The sequence below is a fragment of the Dendropsophus ebraccatus genome, chromosome 12, assembly GCF_027789765.1.
Source record: "Dendropsophus ebraccatus isolate aDenEbr1 chromosome 12, aDenEbr1.pat, whole genome shotgun sequence".
Classification (NCBI taxonomy): Eukaryota; Metazoa; Chordata; class Amphibia; order Anura; family Hylidae; genus Dendropsophus; species Dendropsophus ebraccatus.
This window is the reverse complement of record NC_091465.1, coordinates 64,918,679-64,940,774: the sequence shown is the minus strand read 5'-3', so window position 1 is coordinate 64,940,774 and position 22,096 is coordinate 64,918,679. Positions and strand designations below refer to the sequence as shown.

Below are 22,096 nucleotides of genomic sequence, written 5' to 3'. Positions count from 1 at the left end.
GTCACTCAGAAGATCACATCACTCACAGTATCAATGGAAGGACAACAGTGCCACTGATTACACTCAGCAGGTAGCTCGTTGATTGTCAATGACAGATGGGAACATTGTCACTTGTCATATGTCGGTGTCGGTCCTACAGTGACTTGTCGCAGAACGGCGGCACTCATCACATGCTACATCATAATCCTAATAGATTATGGAATTGCTCCTTGAATCTCAATAGACAGGCATTGGATACAGGCTGTGAGTCAGTGGATAATGGTTTTCCCTATAACGTGTCAGTGTCATATAATAATATGAAATGACTCAGATAACAGCATAACAGATCAGCCATATGTCAATGGCATTCAGCAAGCTACAGCTTTACTCATCAAATGTTGGTGTCACTCAACAGGCGACGGCTTCTTTTTTCAAATGTTGGTGTCATACGACAGGTTTCATAATCTCATGCCAGTATGAACATCATGTCCGTGCCACTTAATAGAAAACCACTCATCAAGAGTCGTTGTCGAATGCTTGTCACTCAACAGATGACAGTTTCATTCATCAAATGTCAATGTCATACAACAATGACAGGTTTGCTAGTCTTATGCCAGTATGAACATCATGTCCGTGCCACTTAATAGACAACTGCTCATTAAACGTCAGTGTCACTTGAATGCTTGTCACTCAACAGATTACAGCTTCACTTATCAAATATCAGTGTCCGATAATGAAAGCTTTACCAAATTTTATACCAGTATCGGCATCAATATCAACATTAGTAGAAGATAGCTTCACTCGTGGATTTTTTGTCATTTAACAGATGACAGCTTCAGCTATCAAATGTCAGTATCACACAACAATGACAGGTTTGCTAGTCTCATGCCAGTATAAACATCATGCCCATGCCATTTGATAGACAACCATTAAATATAAATTTTACTTACCAAATGATTGTCACTCAACGGATTACTGCTTCACGTATCAAAAGTCAGTGTCGTAGAAGGAAAGCTTTACTTATGACAGGCCAGTATCAACATTTTGTGATTGTCAGTAGGAAACAACTTTACATGTCAAACTTCGGTTTCACTCAGTAGATGATAGCTTCACTTACCCAAAAGATAACACCTATACTTATCAAATATTAGTATTATTATGACAGCTTTGCTAATCAAAGACCAGTATTAATCAACAGATGTCAACATAAAAGAATAGCACTTCACTCATCAAATGTCAATGTCACATAGCAGATGACAGCTTTACTCATCAAATGTTAGTGTCATCCAGCAGACAACAGATTCGTACATTACATATTTGTATCAATCAACAGGCATGAACATTATCATATGCTGGATCATGTATTTTATAAAGAGATGACAGCTTCGTTCATCACATGTCAGTATCGATCAACAGGTGTCAACTTTCTTCCTCACATCTATGTTACTCAACAGACGTCTGCTTTACTTATCACATCAGTGTACATGTCTTGCAATGGATCGAAGCAAAAGACGGAAGACTTACTCATCAAGTATCAGTGTTACTAAACAGAAGAAAGCTTTACACATCATTTATCAGTGTCACTAAACAGAAGAAAGCTTTACACATCAAATATCAGTGTTACTAAACAGAAAAAACTTTACATGTCAAATATCAGTGTTACTAAAGAGAAGAAAGCTTTACACATCAAATATCAGAAAATATAAGAATAAGTGTTATTAAACAGAAGACTACCTTACTCATCAAGTATCAGTGTCACTAAACAGAAGACTGCCTTACTCATCAAGTATCAGTGTTACTAAACAGAAGACTACCTTACTCATCAAGTATCAGTGTCACTAAACAGAAGAAAGCTTTACACATCAAATATCAGTGTTACTAAACAAAGGGAAACTTTACATATCAAATATCAGTGTTACTAAACAGAAGGAAGCCTTACTCATCAAATATCAGTGTCACTAAACAGAAGACTGCCTTACTCAAAAGATAACGGTGTAACTAATTAGAAGACTGCATTATTTATAAAATATCAGTGTCACTAATCAGAACACAGCCTTACACGTCAACTATCAGTATCACTAAATAGAAGACATCTGTACTTATCAATTATCACTGTTAATAAAGAGAAGAATGCCTTTCATATTCTTATCATTCTTTCTAAACAGAAGACTATCTTACGCATCAGTTATCATGCTCACTAAACAGAAGATTGTAATACCCATCAGTTATCAGCATCAGTCAACAAAACATCAAATAACAGACATGTAATAAATAATAGTTACAATAGTCATTACAAATCAGTGTAACATAGTAAACAACACTGTATCACTCACCAATTTTGTAATGAATATTACATTAAAGGTAAAGGCGTACTCAATATATAAAATTGTGGGTCATCACAATACTTCACCCCCAACTTGCTGGTGCCATTAATAGTCAAGAGCTTGTTGCTTTACATGTCAGTATCTTACTGAAGCTATGTTCATCACACGCTATGGTTTTGTCACTTGTTTACCTCTAGTATTACTGCAGAGAGATAACATGGTCACTCATTAGCTCTACACATGTGCGGTGATTTTTAAGGCCTAAAGGCCCTATTCCACCAACAGATCTGACGACAGATTATCTGCCAAAGATTTGAAGCCAAACCCAGGAGTGGATTTGAAAAGAGGAGAAATCCAGTCTTTCCTCTATGACCTGATCTCTGTTTATAGTCTGTTCCTGGGTTTGGCTTCCAATCTTTGGCAGATAATCTGTCGTCAGATCTGTTGGTGGAATAGGGCCTTAAGACTGTGTTCACACAGATTGCCGTTTCACTTCAGTATTATCATGGGACTGCAGTAGTACTGCAATGAAATTGCAAAGTGTGAACAAGGCCTTAGGGGTACCAAATGACAATATTATCTCTGTAGTGATACTGTGGGGAAACAAGGGACAAGCTTTTCTACTCAATGCCCCTCAGTATCACTGAAGGTTACGGCAGTGCTAATACTATTTGTTACCCTCTTAGGAAGACTACAGAGGTATAAGTGTCTCTAGTGACACCATCAGTATTACTGAATACATAATATTGTCACTCGTTACTCGCCTAGGATCATTGCAGTTGTATATCTCATGTGACAACTTAATCTCTGCAGTGATGCTTGAGGTGGGAGATGGGGGGGGGGGGTAATGAGTAGCAGAGATCTGTTTTACTCTACAATGATACTGAGGGGTAATGAGTGACAATCATGTCTGTCACTCATTCCCCCCCTTTAAAACAACAGAGATAATATTGTTATTCTTTACCCCAGGGATGGGGATCCTTCAGCCCTCCAGCTTTTTTGAGACTACAATTCCCATCATGCCTGGACAGCCAAAGCTTCGCTTTGGTTGTCCAGGCATGATGGGAGTTGTAGTTTGGCAACAGCTGGGGGGCCAATGTTCCCCCTCCCTGCTTTACCCCTTAGAATAACTGCAGAGATGTGGTTGTCTTTCCTTACTCCTCAGTATCACTGGAGAAATAATATTGTTACTCCTCAGTATCAATTCAGAGATAAGGTTGTCACCTCTTACCGCTCAGTTTTACTACAGAGATGAGGTTGTCACCCCTTACCCCATAGTATCACTACAGAAATGCGGTTGTCACCCCTCATCCCTCAGTATCACTACAGAGATGCGGTTGTCACCCCTTACCCCTCAGTATCACTGCAGAGATGAGGTTGTCACCCCTTACCCCTCAGTATCCCTGCAGAGATGAGGTTGTCACCCCTTACCCCTCAGTATCACTGCAAAGATGAGGTTGTCACCTCTTATCCCTCAGTATCACTGCAGAGAGGAGGTTGTCACCCCTTATCCCTCAGGAGATGCGGTTGTTACCCCTTACCCCTCGGTATCACTACAGAGATACGGTTGTCACCCCTTACCCCTCAGTATCACTGCAGAGATGAGGTTGTCACCCCTTACCCCTCAGTATCCCTGCAGAGATGAGGTTGTCACCCCTTACCCCTCAGTATCACTGCAAAGATGAGGTTGTCACCCCTTACCCCTCAGTATCCCTGCAGAGATGAGGTTGTCACCCCTTACCCCTCAGTATCACTGCAGAGATGAGGTTGTCACCCCTTACCCCTCAGTATCACTGCAGAGATGAGGTTGTCACCCCTTACCCCTCAGTATCACTGCAGAGATCTTGTCACCAGTCACATGTTGCTATCACGCACCCAGCACAGTATCTTTTATTGCACTTCAGTGTTTCCTTTACAGTATCATTGTCACCCATTATATGTCAGCAGCACGTAATAAAAATGGCCCTGACTCATTATGTATTGGTGTCCCAGGACAGATAAGTGTCAGTCGTGATGTGCCAGCGCCATAATCGTTGATGGCGTCACCCATTCTAAGTTCATGGATCCCCATTAAACAGCAGGTTTAGTTATATGACATGTCTGCCTTGCAGAGGATATTAAGCTGTAATATTATTCATTGCAGTACTTGATATTTCTCTGCAAGCTGACCCAACAACCTGCGGGTATTACATTACAGAAGCGGAGAACGGACAAACCTGGGAAAAAGAGGGGAAACCACGGTCAGGCAGGCAGTAGGGTCATTCTGGGAAGTTTGCAGAAATGATTGGATGGCTACAGCACCGTGACCAGAACAGAAGGCCCATTAAACATTGCGCCAATCACACCAATCTCCAGTGCAATGCTAAAACGCATTGGAGGAAATTTATTTTTTACTCATTCAGCATGATTGTTCCATGTTAAGGCCTTGGAGGTAGTAGGCCCAAGCCTGTAGCGGCCACCATGACCTTACATGCACAGCAGATGAGATCAGTCCCTTCCTATAAGCTCCTCCTCCCTATATATAGCAGCAATGAACCTCTATGCTCTCAATAAGCTATGACAACCCTTTATAACTCTAAGGAAACTAATAGACCCTTGAGGCCTTTTCTGTTATCCTATCAGCCCCTCCAGCTGAGTGGTGACATTATCTCGAGGTTGTGACCATGGCTCCTTCATGACTTTCTCCCCACCGTTCCTTATTTCTTGTCATTCCTTTTGCCTGTATCCATTGGGCTCACTTCATTTCCAGCCGTACGCAGAGCAGCTTGAGGCTGTAAAAGTGACATAAAGTTTATAGATGTTCAGCCGCACGTCTCAGCTCTGCGTGACAGTGACAAGTCACCAACCTGTGTTCTCTACCTTGTTATATCACAATCAGGCCTCCTGTTCGCCGCCATCTGATGCTTATTTAACCACTTGGTCTTCATCTTCCCTGACTCGTCTTATCACTTCCTCCGCTCCTTTTTCTATGTGCAATTAATTCGCTTCTTTAGTAGATTGGATACAATTGCTTCAAAGTAGCATCTGGAGCGGTGGCCCCGGCGTCATAGAGACTTACGCCTTGTTATCTATTGTTCACTGAGGTTATAGGATTGGAAGCCATTCACCTGATAGCTTCATTAAAGGTGGAAATCTGCAGTGCAATCATTGCGTCGTATTGTTAGAGATTTTCTGATTATTTATTAGTGTAGGGCTAGGGCAGATGACTGGTTGCAGTCTTAAACACTACAACTCTGGAGTTACCAACTATGCAGCGTTTCAGCTCTGCTTCATTAGAATAGCTCCAGCTAAGCTGCATTGCTTAATGGGGCTGAAGGTAGTCTACGACTGTGTCCTTCATGGTTGTATTCCTAATACCACATGGACTCTAATTATAGTGCTTGAAAAGCACTATATTGTAATCCGTATTCTTCTTCTTCTTCTTCCGTTTCTTCTTCCAGCCATTTTTCTGCGCGTAATACAGCCTGAACCGCTTTGCGCACAGACTCCGTTCAAACTGCGTTTCGAAGCCCTCGGCGGTGTGTGGTGTGCTATCTATTTTTCGTTTCGATCGGATTTGTCGTTTTTAAGAAATTTACGTTTAAAGACCCCTAATTTCCCATAGAAAATAATGGCCCATTGCAAATAATGGCCACACTCTAACCGCTAACAGCCAATCACAGCACATAGCTGGGTCCCTGGGTCCTTTTAAGAGCGAAATATGTCCCTTTAAGAGCAAAATGGGTTCCTTTAACCCCTTAACGACAAAGGGCGTATAGGTACGCCCTATTGCTGGTAAGGGCGTTCAGAGCGGGGCCGCACGGCGACCCCGCTCTGAACCGCAGCGGTCCCCGGTGCCGCTTGTAGACCGGGACCGTAGGTATTAGCGGGCACGGTCCGATCGCCGTGCCCGCTAATACAGTAATCAGATGCAGCTGTCAAACATGACAGCTGCATCCGATTACCGGATCCAGCGTCTCCCTGGTGTCTAGTGGCCGAGATCGCTCCTCCGGGATGTTATCCCGGAGGAGCGATCTCCGTTTCTGAAGCCGGCCGGGGACCGCTCCAAGATGGCGCCGTCCCCGGCTCGGCACTCGTTTACTTCCGGCTGCAGCAGCCGAAAGCAAACGAGTGCCGATCTCATGGATCTCTGCAGCATATCTATGCTGCAGAGATCTCAATGAGAGATCAAAGTGTATATACTAGAAGTCCCCCGCGTGCGTAATCGGCCGAACTATTAATTAATCACATTCCTAATCTCGTGCGGTGAACGGCGTAAGCGCAAAAAAATCCCAAAGTGCAAAATTGCGCATTTTTGGTCGCATCAAATCCAGAAAAATTGTAATAAAAAGCGATCAAAAAGTCGTATATGCGCAATCAAGGTACCGATAGAAAGATCACATCATGGCGCAAAGAATGACACCTGACTCAGCCCCATAGACCAAAGGATAAAAGAGTTATAAACCTGGGAATGGAGCGGTTTTATTGACAATGGTTTGAATTTTTTACAGGCCATCCGATACAATATAAGTTATACATGTTGAATATCGTTTTAATCGTAACGAGTTGAGGAACGTGCATAACAAGTCAGTTTTACCCCAGGGCGAATGGCGTAAAAACGCATTTCCCCCAAATAAACAAAATGCATTTTTTTTTTCAATTTCACCACACTTTGAATTTTTTTCTGGTTTCGCAGTGTACTTTATGCAAAAATTCAGCCTGTAATTGCAAAGTACAATTAGTGACGCAAAAAATAAGGGCTCATGTGGGTTTCTAGGTGGAAAAATGCAAGTGCTATGGCCTTTGATGCACAAGGAGGAAAAAACGAAAACGCAAAAATCGAAATTGGCTCTGTCCTTAAGGGGTTAAGTGTAACCTGGGTCCCTTTAAGAGCAAAATATGACCCTTTAAGAACAAAATGGGTACCTTTAAGAGCGACCTTGGTCCCTTTAAGAGCGAAATATGTCCCTTTAAGAGCAAAATGGGTCCCTTTAAGAGCGAAATATGTCCCTTTAAGAGCGAAATAGGTCCCTTTAAGAGCGACCTGGGTCCCTTTAAAAGCGAAATGGGTCCCTTTAAGAGCGAAATTGGTCCCTTTAAGAGCGAAATTGGTCCCTTTAAGAGTGAAATATGTCCCTTTAAGAGCTTAATGGGTCCCTTTAAGAGCGAAATATGTCCCTAAGAGTGACCTAGGTCCCTTAAAGAGCAAAATGGGTCCCTTTAAGAGCGACCTTGGTCCCTTTAAGAGCGAAATATGTCCCTTTAAGAGCGAAATATGTCACTTTAAGAGCAAAATGGGTCCCTTTAAGAGCAAAATATGTCCCTTTAAGAGCAACCTGGGTCCCCTTAAGAGCAAAATATGTCCCTTTAAGAGCGAAATGGGTCCCTTTAAGAGTGACCTGGGTCCCTTTACGAACAAAATATGTTCCTTTAACAGTGAAATGGGTCCCTTTAAGAGTGAAATTGGTCTTTTTAAGAGCGACCTGGGTAAGAGCGACCTGGGTCCCTTTAAGAGCGACCTGGGTCCCTTTAAGAGCGACCTGGATCCCTTTAGGAGTGACCTGGGTCCCTTTAGGAGCGACCTGGGTCCCTTTAAGAACGACCTGGGTCCCTTTAAGAGCGACCTGGGTCCCTTTAAGAGCGACCTGGGTCCCTTTAAGAGAGACCTGGGTCTCTTTAAATGGTCGCTCCTAAAGGGACTCATGTCGCTCTTAAAGGGATGGGGCCCAAGTCGCTCTTAAAGGGACAGCACCCAGGATTAAAGTTTCTCTTAAAAGGAAGTCACTGGGAAAGGGGCGTTCTGGAAGTCACTGGTAAAGGGGCGCTCTGCAAGTCACTGGTAAAGGGGCGCTCTTTTCAAGCACTATGTATTTTCCTGGAAATGCAAATCTAGTTCCACATTGAAATGTACATGTGTGATAACCTAGTGCTCATTGTTTTCAATGATAATTCATAGTGTAGTTTACATGATGTGGATTTACCCAATGCAGATTTAATAACACGCTTGCGGAAAACAAAGCCTCTTGTTACTACTAAAATGTCTGTGTGGCGACCACATTGTATAGGATGCTGACTACCCTCATTGAATGGGATTAAATCCACATCCAGAACCACAGGAAAAGACACAACGATCACCTCATTCAAGTTTTCTGATTCTCCGGGTCATGTTCCTTCAACTTAATTGCTCAAACTAATTCTGATAAAATATGTGATCCCTAACATTGCTGTAAATGATTTAACAAAACTACTTATTCAAAAAAAAAAGACACAAAAAAACAACTCCAAGTCATGGATGTCTTTATTTTCTACAATCTGCTGTTCATTGTCTGTTACTAGGAGAATTCTGTCTCTAGCAACAGTGACAGCAAGACAGAATACAGGAAGTAGTGGCGGGGCTTTGCTACTGCTGGGTGCAGGAGAAAGAGAGGGACTTTGGGCTGTATGCATACAAGCTTAGGCTTTGGGCCCTATTCCACCGGACGATTATCGTTCAGATTATCGTTAAATCGTTCGAATCTAAACAATAATCGTTCGGTTGAAATGCAGTTAACGATTAACGACCGAACGAGAAATCGTTGATCGCTTTATAAGACCTGGACCTATTTTTATCGTTGCTCGTTCGCAAAACGTTCGCAAATCGTTCGCATTGAATAAGACATCGTTCGGTCAATAGATACGAACGCAATAGCGAAGAAATAGCGAAGAAAAACTATCGCAATTACGATCATAAGTAATGATTATCGTTCCATGGAAATGAGTGAACGTTTTCAGGTCTTTCGCAATAGCGGACGTTTGAGATCGTTAATCATTAACGATTATGCAAACGATAATCGTCCGGTGGAATAGGGCCCTTTGTCTATCCTTCAAAGGATCTGAACTATCAATGAAAGGCTTCCTTCTGAAAAGCAGCAGGTCCATCTTGTCCAACTTTAAAAGAAAACAAAGAGTAGAATGATAAAAGAAAAGATTCCTGTGTCTAGAGTTTGTTTAGTCCTAGAATTCACTGACGTACTAAAGTACTGGAAAGATGCTGGCCTTTACCAGTCACCCTGCGACCCTGTCCTTGAAGGCTACTCATCAGCAGAAGCCATGGAGAGTGGCAATGTTCCACCCCGCCACTTCAGGGTTCACCAAATCTCTCTGCTATGTAGAAACATATAATTTCTCATCTGTGAAATGCTTTAAAAAAAATGCCCCTCTTTATAATAGACTGGTTTGTGTCTTTTGTTGCAATTTCATTTACCACTAGCAACTCTTCATGACGGAGCAAATGTCACGGAGCCTTCGCGTTGCCTCATCGGATGCTCATTATAAGCTTTTAGAAAATGTCATCTAATCCAGGACCAAAGCCTTTGTTTCTTAACATGCAAATGTATCTCTATTCATTCTGCGCATGGATTGCAAAGCTGCGGCTTTCACCGAACGCCTTCGCTGTGTGTTTACCCTTTAGCTTTTGCTTATTACGACTCGTTAATAAGTTTTCTTGTCTGTTTTTACAACTACTTTTTTTTTTCACACTGAAGATAAAGAAGCATTTTTACCTGAGGATTGAACTACATTCTTCTAAGCCCAGTCATATTCACACATTCTTCTTCCCTAAGTCTTCCATGAATAGTTTATTACACTGACTGCAGATCTGAAAAATACAGGCTGGCTGGTACCTTCTTTTCCCCTCCGTGATATGGTCATACACTATGGCCACCATTATATACTGCAAAAGTAATATATTGTATAGTGCCACAGTCCTGCCATATAGTGCTCAGTTTGTAGTTTATTACTTTTTAACTACAAATGGGAAGACCATACATACACATAAGAGTCGGAGAAACCCATTATCCTCCAGACGGTGGCAAGCTTTACCTTTTCCCCATACTGGATACATGCACACTGGGGTGCGTGTGGGGTGGGGAACAGAGCTGATAGTTGGATAGATAGGCTTCAGCAAATGTGGAGAAGGCGAATGCTTTGTTGAATGGACTCACCTGTAGGTCCTAGCATGGCTGCCCCTATGTCCAGAGCGGTATAGATAACATAGGGGCCTGTGAACACAGGGGGTCCCAAAATTGGAATTTCCACCAGTCTTACATTGATGACTGATGCTTCAGTTTTCTAGTTGGACAAGTGTAGTATCATCAACTTGGTACATAGAGTCTTAGGTTGACCCTAAAGTTCTTTCATCTCTCCTATAAACACTGTGCTTTTGCATCTGGACAAATACAGAAACCGAACCACATTATAGAAAATCCCATTAATTAGAATATATTGGTGTATAGCCATAGGCCTAATGATAACTTACAGTAGACGCTTATAGAATCTACTGATGATAGTGACAATACTTTTGGCTCTCCTCAATGGTAGGCCATTGTGCTGGTTGAAACATTGCTGGATGCCATTGCTTTTTTCTCTTATTAGTCAATCATAATGTCAAACAACAATTAGTAGAGATTTTTCCATTTGGGTTAGGCTAAACGTCACGTTTCTGGCCCTGTTAGCTGTGCCGTGTCCATGGTTGGCTTACGGCAAAGGAGATGTCTCACTGACATCTCTTGGTTAGACTTCGGCATTTCTATGGTCACCCTGAGCCTCTTCTCTATCTTCATCTCTTGTCCTCCACCCTCCAGATCCCTCTTTTCCTCCCTCTTTCATGCTCTCCCTGCTCGCTCTCTCTCTCTCTCTCTCTCTCGCTCTTGCTTTCTTTTCATTGAATCCTTTATTCCGCTTGGAGACAGATGGCTGTGCTCTCAGTGTATATATGATACTCCATTCCCAGACACACACATGTCTGCTGCTCTTTTCTAGAGACTGCAACAAGGCCTCCTCTATCCAAGCTAGATTCCTACCAGTGCATTATGGTCACAGCGTTGGGGTCATCCTTTGACCTCTGACCTCTAGGAGCTAAAAGTCCCAGTGCAGCAATAATCCTCTATTGATAGGTATAGAAATTTGCTTTCAGATGGATTAACACTTCTATTATATTAAGTAACCAGATCTTCATCAATATATGATGGCCTCTGGAGGTCACCCAAACGTTATGTGTGTCGGTCGCTATAACCATAGATGTCCTTGCCTATAGATGGGCCTTTTGTATGGTAGGATAATATATCCTCTTGAGTCTAATAAAAAATCTTGCACTTTATATGCAAATCCATGCTACATTGCTATGGAGATATGTTAGACAGCGGGGATTATTATGGTTGGAGCGTCCTGACAGGGGTGTGCATTTGTGACCCTGGTACTGAATATGAAGTGTCAGCCAGGCTTGGCGGTAGTGACCCCTGCCCCTTCCTCCCTGATTTTCGTTAATGTGTCCTCAGGTTGCCATCCCTTGTACCTCGATGCTTCCGCCTTTCACCTCTCCTCTATAATTATTACTTTTCCTGTCTTACTGCTCGCTTTCCTTTGAATTTCCCCCTCTCCCTCCTGTTCTATAATTTTCTGCTCCCTCCTGTTTGGTTGGGCCCCCCTTCCCCTCATCTCACGCCCTGTCTTCTCCCGCTGGGTGTGATAACACTAGCTCCTATTTATACGTCTCTTTCTCTCACTTGTCGGAAGGAGTGAATGTGTGATTGTGGATGGATGTGGAGCAGCATGTGTCTGCAGAACTTAATACATTACAATGATTGGCTTGCCCACTAGCGCAGCCCAGTCGCCACCTTGCCGCCACCCCAGATACCGCTTCAGCAGGACCCTCACATCAGTATTGTATCAGAGGCCTCACACTGTTGCTCTCGAACCTGACTGCAGTGTTACATGGCCGGAGGGGATCCGCACTATATCATGTGGGTTCTTTTTTTTGTGATTTTACAGCAGAAAGCTGTTGTATTAGTCCCGGGGGTTAAGTCAATATTTATAACCATGAAGATGTTAACTGCGGCGGTGAGTGCTGGGTCTGTGCTACCTTCTATAGCACTGCTTCACCAGCGCGTGTGAAACAAACAGCCATTGTTATATATATGTATAGGCTTATACACATAGAGAACATTGTAAACTCTGTACCATTCAGCTGCATTGTATGAACACTGCACCATAATAGAAGGACGCTGAACAATGTAGATAGAAAGAGTGATAGACATGACATCATACCTACAAGAAGCAGCTCCATTCTACAGAGCCTTGTAGGGGTGCTCGTCCCCAATAACCAGCCCATGTAAGGGGCCAGTTATCAGATGACAAATAAGAAAACACTTGTTAGATGGCTTATTGGATCTTAAATCATTGTTATCAGCCACACCTTTCCCTATATAAACACCTGACTATGATGAAATAAAATGGCCCAGCCTGCATGTAAAGGCTCATTATTTGCTGGTCAGTGAGATTGTTCCTACTCAGTAGTTTCCTCCTGGCATATATCACATATTTAAAGGGGTGGTCAAAAAAAATGAAGAAAAATAAGAGCTCTGTGCAGCAGGACAGAGTGACTCAATAAGGCCTTCGTAGGTTGTCACAGGTATCTGGAGCCATGCCGACTGCAATACATCCCACAGCTACTGGGGAAGGATTTATGCAGCAAACACAACGATCAAAGTGGTCCAGCGGAGATCCAGGGTGGTACTTGGAAGTCTTGGACCTGCTCTTCCAACCAATAGCAGACATTTGTATCCATTAGGGATGAACCTATGGCTGTATCCGTGTTTTCCCAGACTCAGCAAATATTTGCCATTAAATGGCGGCCATCCACTCAATTTCAACATTGTGTGAACAGATCCTTTCTGTGTTTTCAATCCACTCCTGGTTTTGGTTGCAATATGAGGACCACAATACTGACTGAAATATACGTAGTGTGAACCCAGCCTAAGTTAGGCTATGTTCACACTGTGTATGATTCCGCCCGTAGTTCGTACGCTGCCGTACATGTGCGGCTGAAACTACGGGCGTGGGAAAAATCGACATGCGGCCGGATGCGTACAAACCGCAAACACACGCCCGTAGTACAGTTATGCTTCCCTAGCTTGTTTCGAAGCGATCTGAAACAGGTCATTTACTTGGAAATCTTCGCCCAGCCCAATAAAATTCCCAGAACCTTTTGGATCGGAAAATCAAGTTCAATTTGGCTGAAATAAGTACTTCGTACGGGACCGCATGGAAATCCACGGCTGTGAGTTGGAACAGTTCCGGCCGCAAACAATGGTCTTGTTCATTTTTCACGGCGCCCTATATGATCCGGCCGTAAGCTCATACGTAGTGTGCACTGTGCGGGCGTATATCGTATACTTTCAAGTGAACGCATCAACCTCAAAACTATGTGCGTATATTCGCGGTTCGCACTACGGACGGAAACATACGCAGTGTGAACATAGCCTAAGGCTGCATTTAACTTCTTCAGCCACCGGTAATCAAAAGCCGAACCATCATGCTCGAGTTGCACTCCTCTCTAGTATCCATGTGACTTGTTGCATTGTCTTGTTAAAAGATTTCATCAACCCCAGGGAAGACAATCAGCATGTATGTGTGTATGTGATTTACAAGGAAGGATTCATAGCCAAATCGGTGAAGAACACCTCCACATGGATGAGTGGCCCAGAGAATATCATGAAAACAATCTCCAGACCACAGTGCTGCCACCATCAGCTTGTGTTCTTCCAGCAATGGCTGCAGGGTGTTCTTTGATGTGTCTTGCCTGACACACCAACGTCTATCTGTCTATAGACAAAAAAGGGACTCATTAGAGAAGGCAGCCCATTGCCAATTCTGACACTGGCGTGCAAACTAAATCTGTTTCTGACAATAAAACTTTGCCAGCAGAGTGACCATCTGGAGCCCCATACACAGTAGGGTTTACTGAACTAGGTCATATACAATTAGATAGGATGTCTAGAATGCGCATAATACAAGTATTAGAGTGTTATTAGAGCATGCTTAAGTCGTACAGCATTTGAATACCCGTGGCTAAAGAAGTTGGATGGAGCCCTTGGGAATCTGGGAAAACATGGATACAGTCTATGGCTACGTTCACACAATGTAAGTTTTCATTAAACAACAGCCATTGTTGCAGGTTTGCAACAACGGTCGTTATTTAATGACAGCGGATGATTGCGTTTAACTCTATGGAATCCTGGAGGGAGTGTATAGCGGCTGCACAAAATTGCCTGTGCAGACAATGTAAAGTGCGGCTCTGCCTGCACTTTACATTGTCTCCTATGGTTAATTGGAATGTGGGCACACTCAAATGTGTCCGCATTACAGTTTAAAAGAAATAAAGTTCATCCAGCCGGTACTGCAGTAGAGTGGAGTAGCGGATATGTTTTTCTATTCTTTTTTGTCTTTCTATGTCTATATGTCTTTCTATTTTTTTTTTATTTCATTCACCTGTTAATTTATCGAATCTACCAAAATAGAAAATCTAGGGAAATGAATTTGCCATGCATCCTAATGGAGGTGACTCATCACTGGCTACAGCAGTTTTTCATTGCATAAAACTGCGCAGGATAAATCACTTGTGTTTATGCCAGTGGGAGTGCCCGGCCTCATCTATTCAGAGAATAATCTCACATTTGTGTATGCCACTTTGCAGGCAAAAGTACCAACTACGTCCCTTTGCCTGGAGCGGGTGGGCGAAAGCTCAGTGGCACTGCTTCAGGTGAGGTCTTAATCAAGGATGGGTAAAGTGGCATCTCCGCCCCCTCCTCTCTCCACGGCGGAGTGAAGATGTACAGGGCCAGCAGTGCTGAGCACTGGAATAGCAGAGGGGCCGCGGGGCAGAGCCAACTTCTTAATAGCACCATTATGTTAATCTCTTTCAGAGATGCGAGCGGATCTTCAGGCTGGAGGTTAATTTTGGGAACCCTTTAAATATGTATGTAATCAGGGCCCGGAACCCTTCCAGTCGTACCTCTCGTTACACATGCAAATGAGCAACAACATGTGACCTGTAGAGATTAACCCCTCCGTTGCTCTTTTGGAGGACTACATGGTGCGGCTGATTCGTAAAGGATTTAATTCAATAGGTCAGAATTACCATATGTCTTACATTTCTTCTTTGGTACAAGGTCTTGAGTTTTCAGAATTTCAGAGTCTTTCTTCTTGCTGGCTGATCACCGCTAGTAACCATGGTTATGGTGCCCATAGGAGTTGCTAACCAGTTGTTTAAAGGTCCTAGATGTAACTTACATTGGGAACCAGGAGCTTGATGTTGCACCAGGGACGGGGCATAGCTATAGAAGATGCAGAGGTGACAGTGTTTTCTAGAACAGTATAATAAGTAGTGTGGGGGTTCAGCTCAAAGATAGTCCTTGGGCACGGGTTCCAGTCAAACAAAAGACACTTTATTGTGTGAACGCAGTCTTACAAATAAAAATAGCTTTTCTTCAGCATAATGAAAAACACTTCAAGGAAAAAATAAACAGTCCTTTCTCTCAGGTAAGCCAAAAATAAACAAAGGCCACGGTCTCACCGTTTAGATGCAGCAAATCCCACAGGCTTCCTTAGCCTTCCAGCTTTGATAGCGCTCACACTTTGCTTCAGTAACACACCACACCCCCCTCTGCTCTGAACCAGCTGCCTTTTAAAGGGCTGGTAAGACCTGGGCTGGAGTATGGGAGCGACCTTCCCACCCAAGCTCTTTGGTCGCTCCATAAAAAACCCGGACCCGAACTACCAAAAAAAACCACTCAGCAACATAATGTCACAGGTGCAAACTATTGGGTTTTTTATATCACCGAGGCCAGCCACCTTGGTGACACATACCTGTCATCGACAATAGCACCTACTGCCTTTCTACATACCCCCCCCCTCTGCCCAAAGCCGAGGGGCTGGGCACCTTCTGCCAACATACAATGAACCCTTGAGAGGGCATCTGCATTGCTATGCAGCTTGCCCGGCCTGTGCTCCACACTAAACCTAAAGTCCTGTAGGGCCAGAAACCATCGTGTCACTCGGGCATTGTTCCCTTTTTTCTCTTGCATCCATTTTAGGGGAGCGTGGTCCGAAACTAGCTTAAACTTCCTTCCTAAAAGATAATACCTTAATGAATCCAAAGCCCACTTGATGGCCAGACACTCCTTCTCTATGATAGAGTAGTTTTTCTCACAGGAGGACAGTTTCCTGCTCAGATACACCACTGGGTGTTCCTCCCCATTTATCTCTTGGGACATGACAGCTCCTAGACCCACATCTGATGCGTCTGTCTGCACTATGAATTCCCTAGAGAAATCAGGGGCTACCAATACTGGCTGCTTACATAGGGCTAACTTTAACTCTTGAAAAGCCTGCTCAGCCTCTGGGGACCATTTTACCATGGCCGACTTTGTACCCTTAGTGAGATCCGTCAGGGGCACTGCAATCTCTGCGAAGTTGGGGACAAACCTTCTATAATAGCCAACAATTCCCAGGAAGGACCTTACCTGTTTTTTTGTGAGTGGGCGTGGCCAGCTCTGGATTGCCTCCACCTTATTTATTTGTGGTTTTATCTGACCCCTTCCCACTATATACCCCAGGTATCTGGCTTCTTCCATCCCCATGGCACATTTGTTAGGGTTTATAGTAAACCCAGCCTCCCTTATTGCATTCAGGACTGCTTGGACTTTATTCAGGTGACTCTGCCAGTCCTGGCTAAAGATGACAATGTCATCCAGATAGGCCGCTGCATACTTCCTGTGGGGGAGTAAAATATGGTCCATGGCTCTCTGGAAAGTAGCAGGTGCACCCTGCAACCCAAAAGGCATCCGTACGTACTCATAGGACCCCTCTGGTGTGGAGAAAGCTGTCTTTTCCCTCGCTTCCTTGGACAATGGAATTTGCCAGTACCCTTTTGTAAGGTCTAGTGTTGTGATATACCGGGCCGGCCCTAGCCTTTCAATCAGTTCATCTACCCGAGGCATGGGGTATGCATCAAACTTAGATACTTCATTTAACTTCCGGTAATCGTTACAAAACCGCCATTCACCATTCGGTTTTGGTACTAACACTATTGGGCTGGACCACCCACTTTTAGATTGCTCAATCACCCCCAACTTGACCATCCTCTTAACTTCACTGGACACTACCTCCCGACGGGCTTCGGGGATTCTATAGGGCTTTACATTTACCCGAACCTGTGGCTCAGTGAAGATCTCATGCTCAATACAATTTGCAAGACCTGGCAACTCAGAGAATAAGTCCTTATTGTGCTGCAGCAATTCTCTACACTGCTGCCTCTGTGAAGGGGACAGGGTCTCTGCAATTTTGACAGCAGTGACATTAGACTCAGGTTGGGTCACTAAACAAGGGGTCTCAGGAGGGTTTCTATCTTTCCAGGGTTTTAACAGGTTTACATGATATATCTGAAGAGGCTTTCTCTTACCTGGTTGATGTATACGGTAATTTACTTCACCCACTTTTTCAACCACCTCATATGGCCCCTGCCATTTTGCCAGGAATTTGCTCTCGACTGTGGGTACCAGCACAAGCACTCGATCCCCTGGTCTGAACTGTCTAAGTCTGGCAGATCGATTATATACCCTGGACTGTGCCTCTTGAGCCTGCAGGAGATGCTCTTTTACAATAGGCATCACATTAGATATCCTCTCCTGCATCTGAGCTACATGTTCTATGACACTTTTATATGGAGTGGTTTCACTTTCCCAGGTCTCCTTCGCTATGTCCAGTAAACCCCTGGGGTGCCGACCATATAACAGTTCAAAGGGCGAGAAACCTGTGGACGCTTGTGGAACTTCCCTGATGGAGAACAGTAAGTAGGGCAACAGACAGTCCCAGTCCCGACCATCCCTCTCTACCACCTTTCTCAACATCCCCTTTAAGGTCTTATTAAACCTTTCTACCAACCCGTCGGTTTGGGGGTGGTAGACTGAGGTACGTAACTGGGTTATCTTCAACATTTTACACAGTTCCCTCATTACCTTTGACATAAAAGGCGTACCTTGATCAGTTAGGATCTCCTTGGGTAACCCAGTTCTAGAGAATATGAAAAATAACTCTCGGGCAATAGACTTGGAGGAGGTGTTCCTTAAGGGCACTGCTTCTGGGTATCGGGTCGCATAGTCAACCACCACTAGAATATATTGGTGACCTCTAGCGGACTTAACCAGGGGCCCCACCAGATCCATAGCAATCCGTTCAAACGGAACTTCAATGATGGGTAATGGTACCAGGGGACTACGGAAATGAGCAATAGGGGAGGTTACCTGGCACACGGGACAAGACTGACAAAAATCCCTTATTTCCCTAAAACAGCCAGGCCAGTAAAACCTCTGCAGGACCCGCTCCTGTGTCTTGTCTGCCCCCAGGTGACCACCCAACACATGGGCATGGGCGAGGTCTAATACCATGCGTCTGTAGGGCCCGGGTACCAGTAGCTGTTCTATGACCTCATCCCGTACCTTGGTCACCCGATACAACAAATCATTGTTCATAGCAAAATGGGGATACCGCTCGTCTGCACCTGGCTCTTGTGGGACACCATTTAGCACTGTCACATTCTCTAGTGCACCTTTTAGGGTCAGGTCCCTCAGCTGGGCTGTCCCAAAATTTTCACGGGATATCTCCAGGTCAGGTACAGTGGATTCAGGGGATGACACCTCATCCTCGTCCCCTGCCAACACTGTTAAGGGTAACTCTTTTGGTGCTTCCTCACTCACATCATGAGGGCTTTCATGCCATACTGGGTGGCTTGGTGGCACTGTCCTCACCCATAAATCCCAGAACAAGGGAAAGTCCCGCCCAATAATAATAGAATGCAACAAGTTTTTTACCACTCCCACTGGGTGGGACACAGTGGTAGAGTCTGTGCCTATTGTCACTTGGGCCACAGGGTACCGCTTGGTGTCACCATGAATGCACATGACCCCTAACCACTTCCCAGGGAGTATTTCATGAGGGAGTCTGGCTGTTACTAGGGTAACCAAACTCCCTGAGTCCAAGAGTCCAGTCACTTCGGTGCCATTCACCACCACCTGGCACATCTGTGGTCCCTGGCCAGGATTTGGAACAGCACTGCACGCTGGGTGTGCAAACATGGAGCAGCGTCGTCCTATGGAGCACTCCATTGGCTCAGTAGTTACAGGACAATGGGCGGCAATGTGACCAGGGCCTCGACATCTCCAACAAATAATATCTCGGGATGGGCCCCTTAACTTGGGTTCAGACCCTTCCTTGGCCTGAGAACGCCCTTCAAGAGGAGATTTGGACCCCCTCTTTTGAGTATCTGTTCTACTCTGGGCACCCCAGTAAGGTGACCTCAGGCTCCCTGAGTCATTTAGAGAGGTTTCTACAGCTACGTATCGCTCTACCAGACCCACGAGGTCATCTGCATTCTGGGGGTCTCCTTGTGCAACCCAGCACTGCACAGACTTAGGGAGTGAATGTATGAATCGGTCCATGACGACCCGTTCAACCATTTGGGCTGGAGAGCAGGTCTCTGGCTGCAGCCACTTCTGCACAAGATGGAGTAGGTCAAACATCTGTGATCTTGGTGGCTTGTCCTTGCCATACACCCAGCGGTGCACTCTTCCTGCCCGGACTGCCAAGGTCACACCCAGTCGGGCCAAAATTTCCGCTTTGAGTTTTGTATATTCTTTAGCATCCTGCAGGGTCAGGTCATAATAGGCTTTCTGCGGCTCTCCGGTAAGGTACGGGGCTAGAACCTCAGCCCACTGGTCTGGAGGTAGTTTCTCACGGTCAGCTACTCTCTCAAACACCGTCAAAAAAGCCTCAACGTCATCCTCTGGCGTCATTTTCTGTAAGGCTTCCCTTACCGTTCTCCTTACACGGCCAATGTCTCCTTGTGTTTGGGAGGTTACTGTCTCCCTGGCTCTGACAGACTCAGCCAGGACAGCCATCTGTTTAATAAGGAGATTATTAGTCTCTTGCTGAGCCTGCACAGTTTCCAAGTGGGCTTGCTGCTGCTGTGCACTGGCCTTAACCAGGTGCTTAAGAAGCTCCTCCATGCTGTCAGACTGCTCCTTTAACCCTGTCGCTGCCTTGACCCAGGACATGCAGTCTTTCTCCTTTTAAAAGAGTGGGTTATGCCCGCATCCGAAGCACCAATTGTGGGGGTTCAGCTCAAAGATAGTCCTTGGGCACGGGTTCCAGTCAAACAAAAGACACTTTATTGTGTGAACGCAGTCTTACAAATAAAAATAGCTTTTCTTCAGCATAATGAAAAACACTTCAAGGAAAAAATAAACAGTCCTTTCTCTCAGGTAAGCCAAAAATAAACAAAGGCCACGGTCTCACCGTTTAGATGCAGCAAATCCCACAGGCTTCCTTAGCCTTCCAGCTTTGATAGCGCTCACACTTTGCTTCAGTAACACACCACACCCCCCTCTGCTCTGAACCAGCTGCCTTTTAAAGGGCTGGTAAGACCTGGGCTGGAGTATGGGAGCGACCTTCCCACCCAAGCTCTTTGGTCGCTCCATAAAAAACCCGGACCCGAACTACCAAAAAAAAACCACTCAGCAACATAATGTCACAGGTGCAAACTATTGGGTTTTTTATATCACCGAGGCCAGCCACCTTGGTGACACATACCTGTCATCGACAATAGCACCTACTGCCTTTCTACAGTAGGTAGGGGCACTGTAATAGATTTTCCATCAAGACCTAGCTGCTAGACATTGTGCCTTAGACCAGGACATAGCTGTAGGAAGTGCAGGGGTAGCAGTTGTATCCAAGCAAATAATTTAAGACTTTAGGGGAACTATAGGTTGATTGTATTATAATAGATTGACATGGGTCATATCTATAGGAGGTGCATGGTTAGCATTTGCAACCAGTCCCAATTGCCCATGGTGGCCCATACAAGATACCATTATTATAAGTGGCACTTGCCATATATAGGCCCACCTGCCATGTATCCCTTTTAATACTGGTGTCTTATACGGCCCCCTTGGGCAATAGGCACTGGTTGCATCTGCCACCTAAGCACCCTCTTTAGCTTTGAATCCATCCAAACAGCACCATCAAGTCAAGTGCCCCTACCTTCTTATAATATGTGCCTCTGTAAAACCGCCAACTCTGCACCTCCTATAGCTTTGGCTCTGTCAAAGTTACAAGCTCCTGGATCCCAAAACAAAATCTTTAATAGTACATTTATCTTCTTATAAAACTGGCCTGGGTACAACTAATTCTAATGTATTACCCGTATTCTCTTATAATACTGGCCTGTGGACAACTCCTAGTCCTGCACCCTCTATAGTTTAACCCCTGACGGTCTCCTGTAATATCTATATAATTTGCTTTTCATGTATGGTGCATGTTCTTAGTGGGCCTATGACATCTTTGCTTTGCCTATACTACTCTAGTGCTAGATGAGTTTTGGGCAATCTACCGCCCACTTTATTGTCAATATAACTAATGGGACTCCTCTATAGTCCTTCTTCTGTCTCTTAAAAGGTTGTATAGTCAAGAACCCTCTTGGCAGCCATTACAGTCCACCCACCGGCAGATGTGTTCAGCATCACTCATGAGCCCACTCTATTGCTTCGCCATTAAGCTTCATTCATTGACCCCGTCCTTGCTCCGTACATTCCATTCTTTCAGTCACTACGGCACCATGGTTGCCGATTCCACCAGAAACAATGTCTCGTGAGTTACTGTAAAGAACAACTTCAAGACATATTCCCAACCTTTCTGCTGCTACTTTGTTTAACTCCTCTCATACTAAGCTGCAGTATTTTTCTCCTCTATTCATATCTAAAGCTAAATCGAGCATTCTGACGTCTTACTGTTAAGTTGGGGGAAGTGGGGCAGTGAAGTTAGGTAATGTTCATACTTACAGTACTTTCTGCAGTCAAGTGAATCCAAAACTACAATTCCCATCATGCATGGGCCGCCAAAGCTTTGGCTGTCAAGGCTTAAAGGGTATTGTAGTTGTGCCACAG

The 22,096-nt window shown here is 44.5% G+C and overlaps 2 protein-coding genes across 3 annotated transcripts in view; both read left to right on the top strand.

Annotated features, from left to right (window-relative positions):
* RPS19 (ribosomal protein S19) overlaps window positions 1-3,172 on the top strand; it is a 298,818-nt gene extending 295,646 nt beyond the window's left edge. The window contains exon 7 of one of the 2 annotated variants that reach the window (XM_069946939.1): window positions 3,162-3,172. The gene's annotated coding sequence lies outside the window, so the exon portion shown is untranslated. Of the gene's footprint in view, window positions 1-2,740; window positions 2,751-3,161 lie in introns of those variants that run through there. The other variant, XM_069946940.1, reaches the window with a different exon arrangement.
* CADM4 (cell adhesion molecule 4) overlaps window positions 1-22,096 on the top strand; it is a 277,306-nt gene that overhangs the window by 171,091 nt on the left and 84,119 nt on the right. The window lies entirely within an intron of this gene.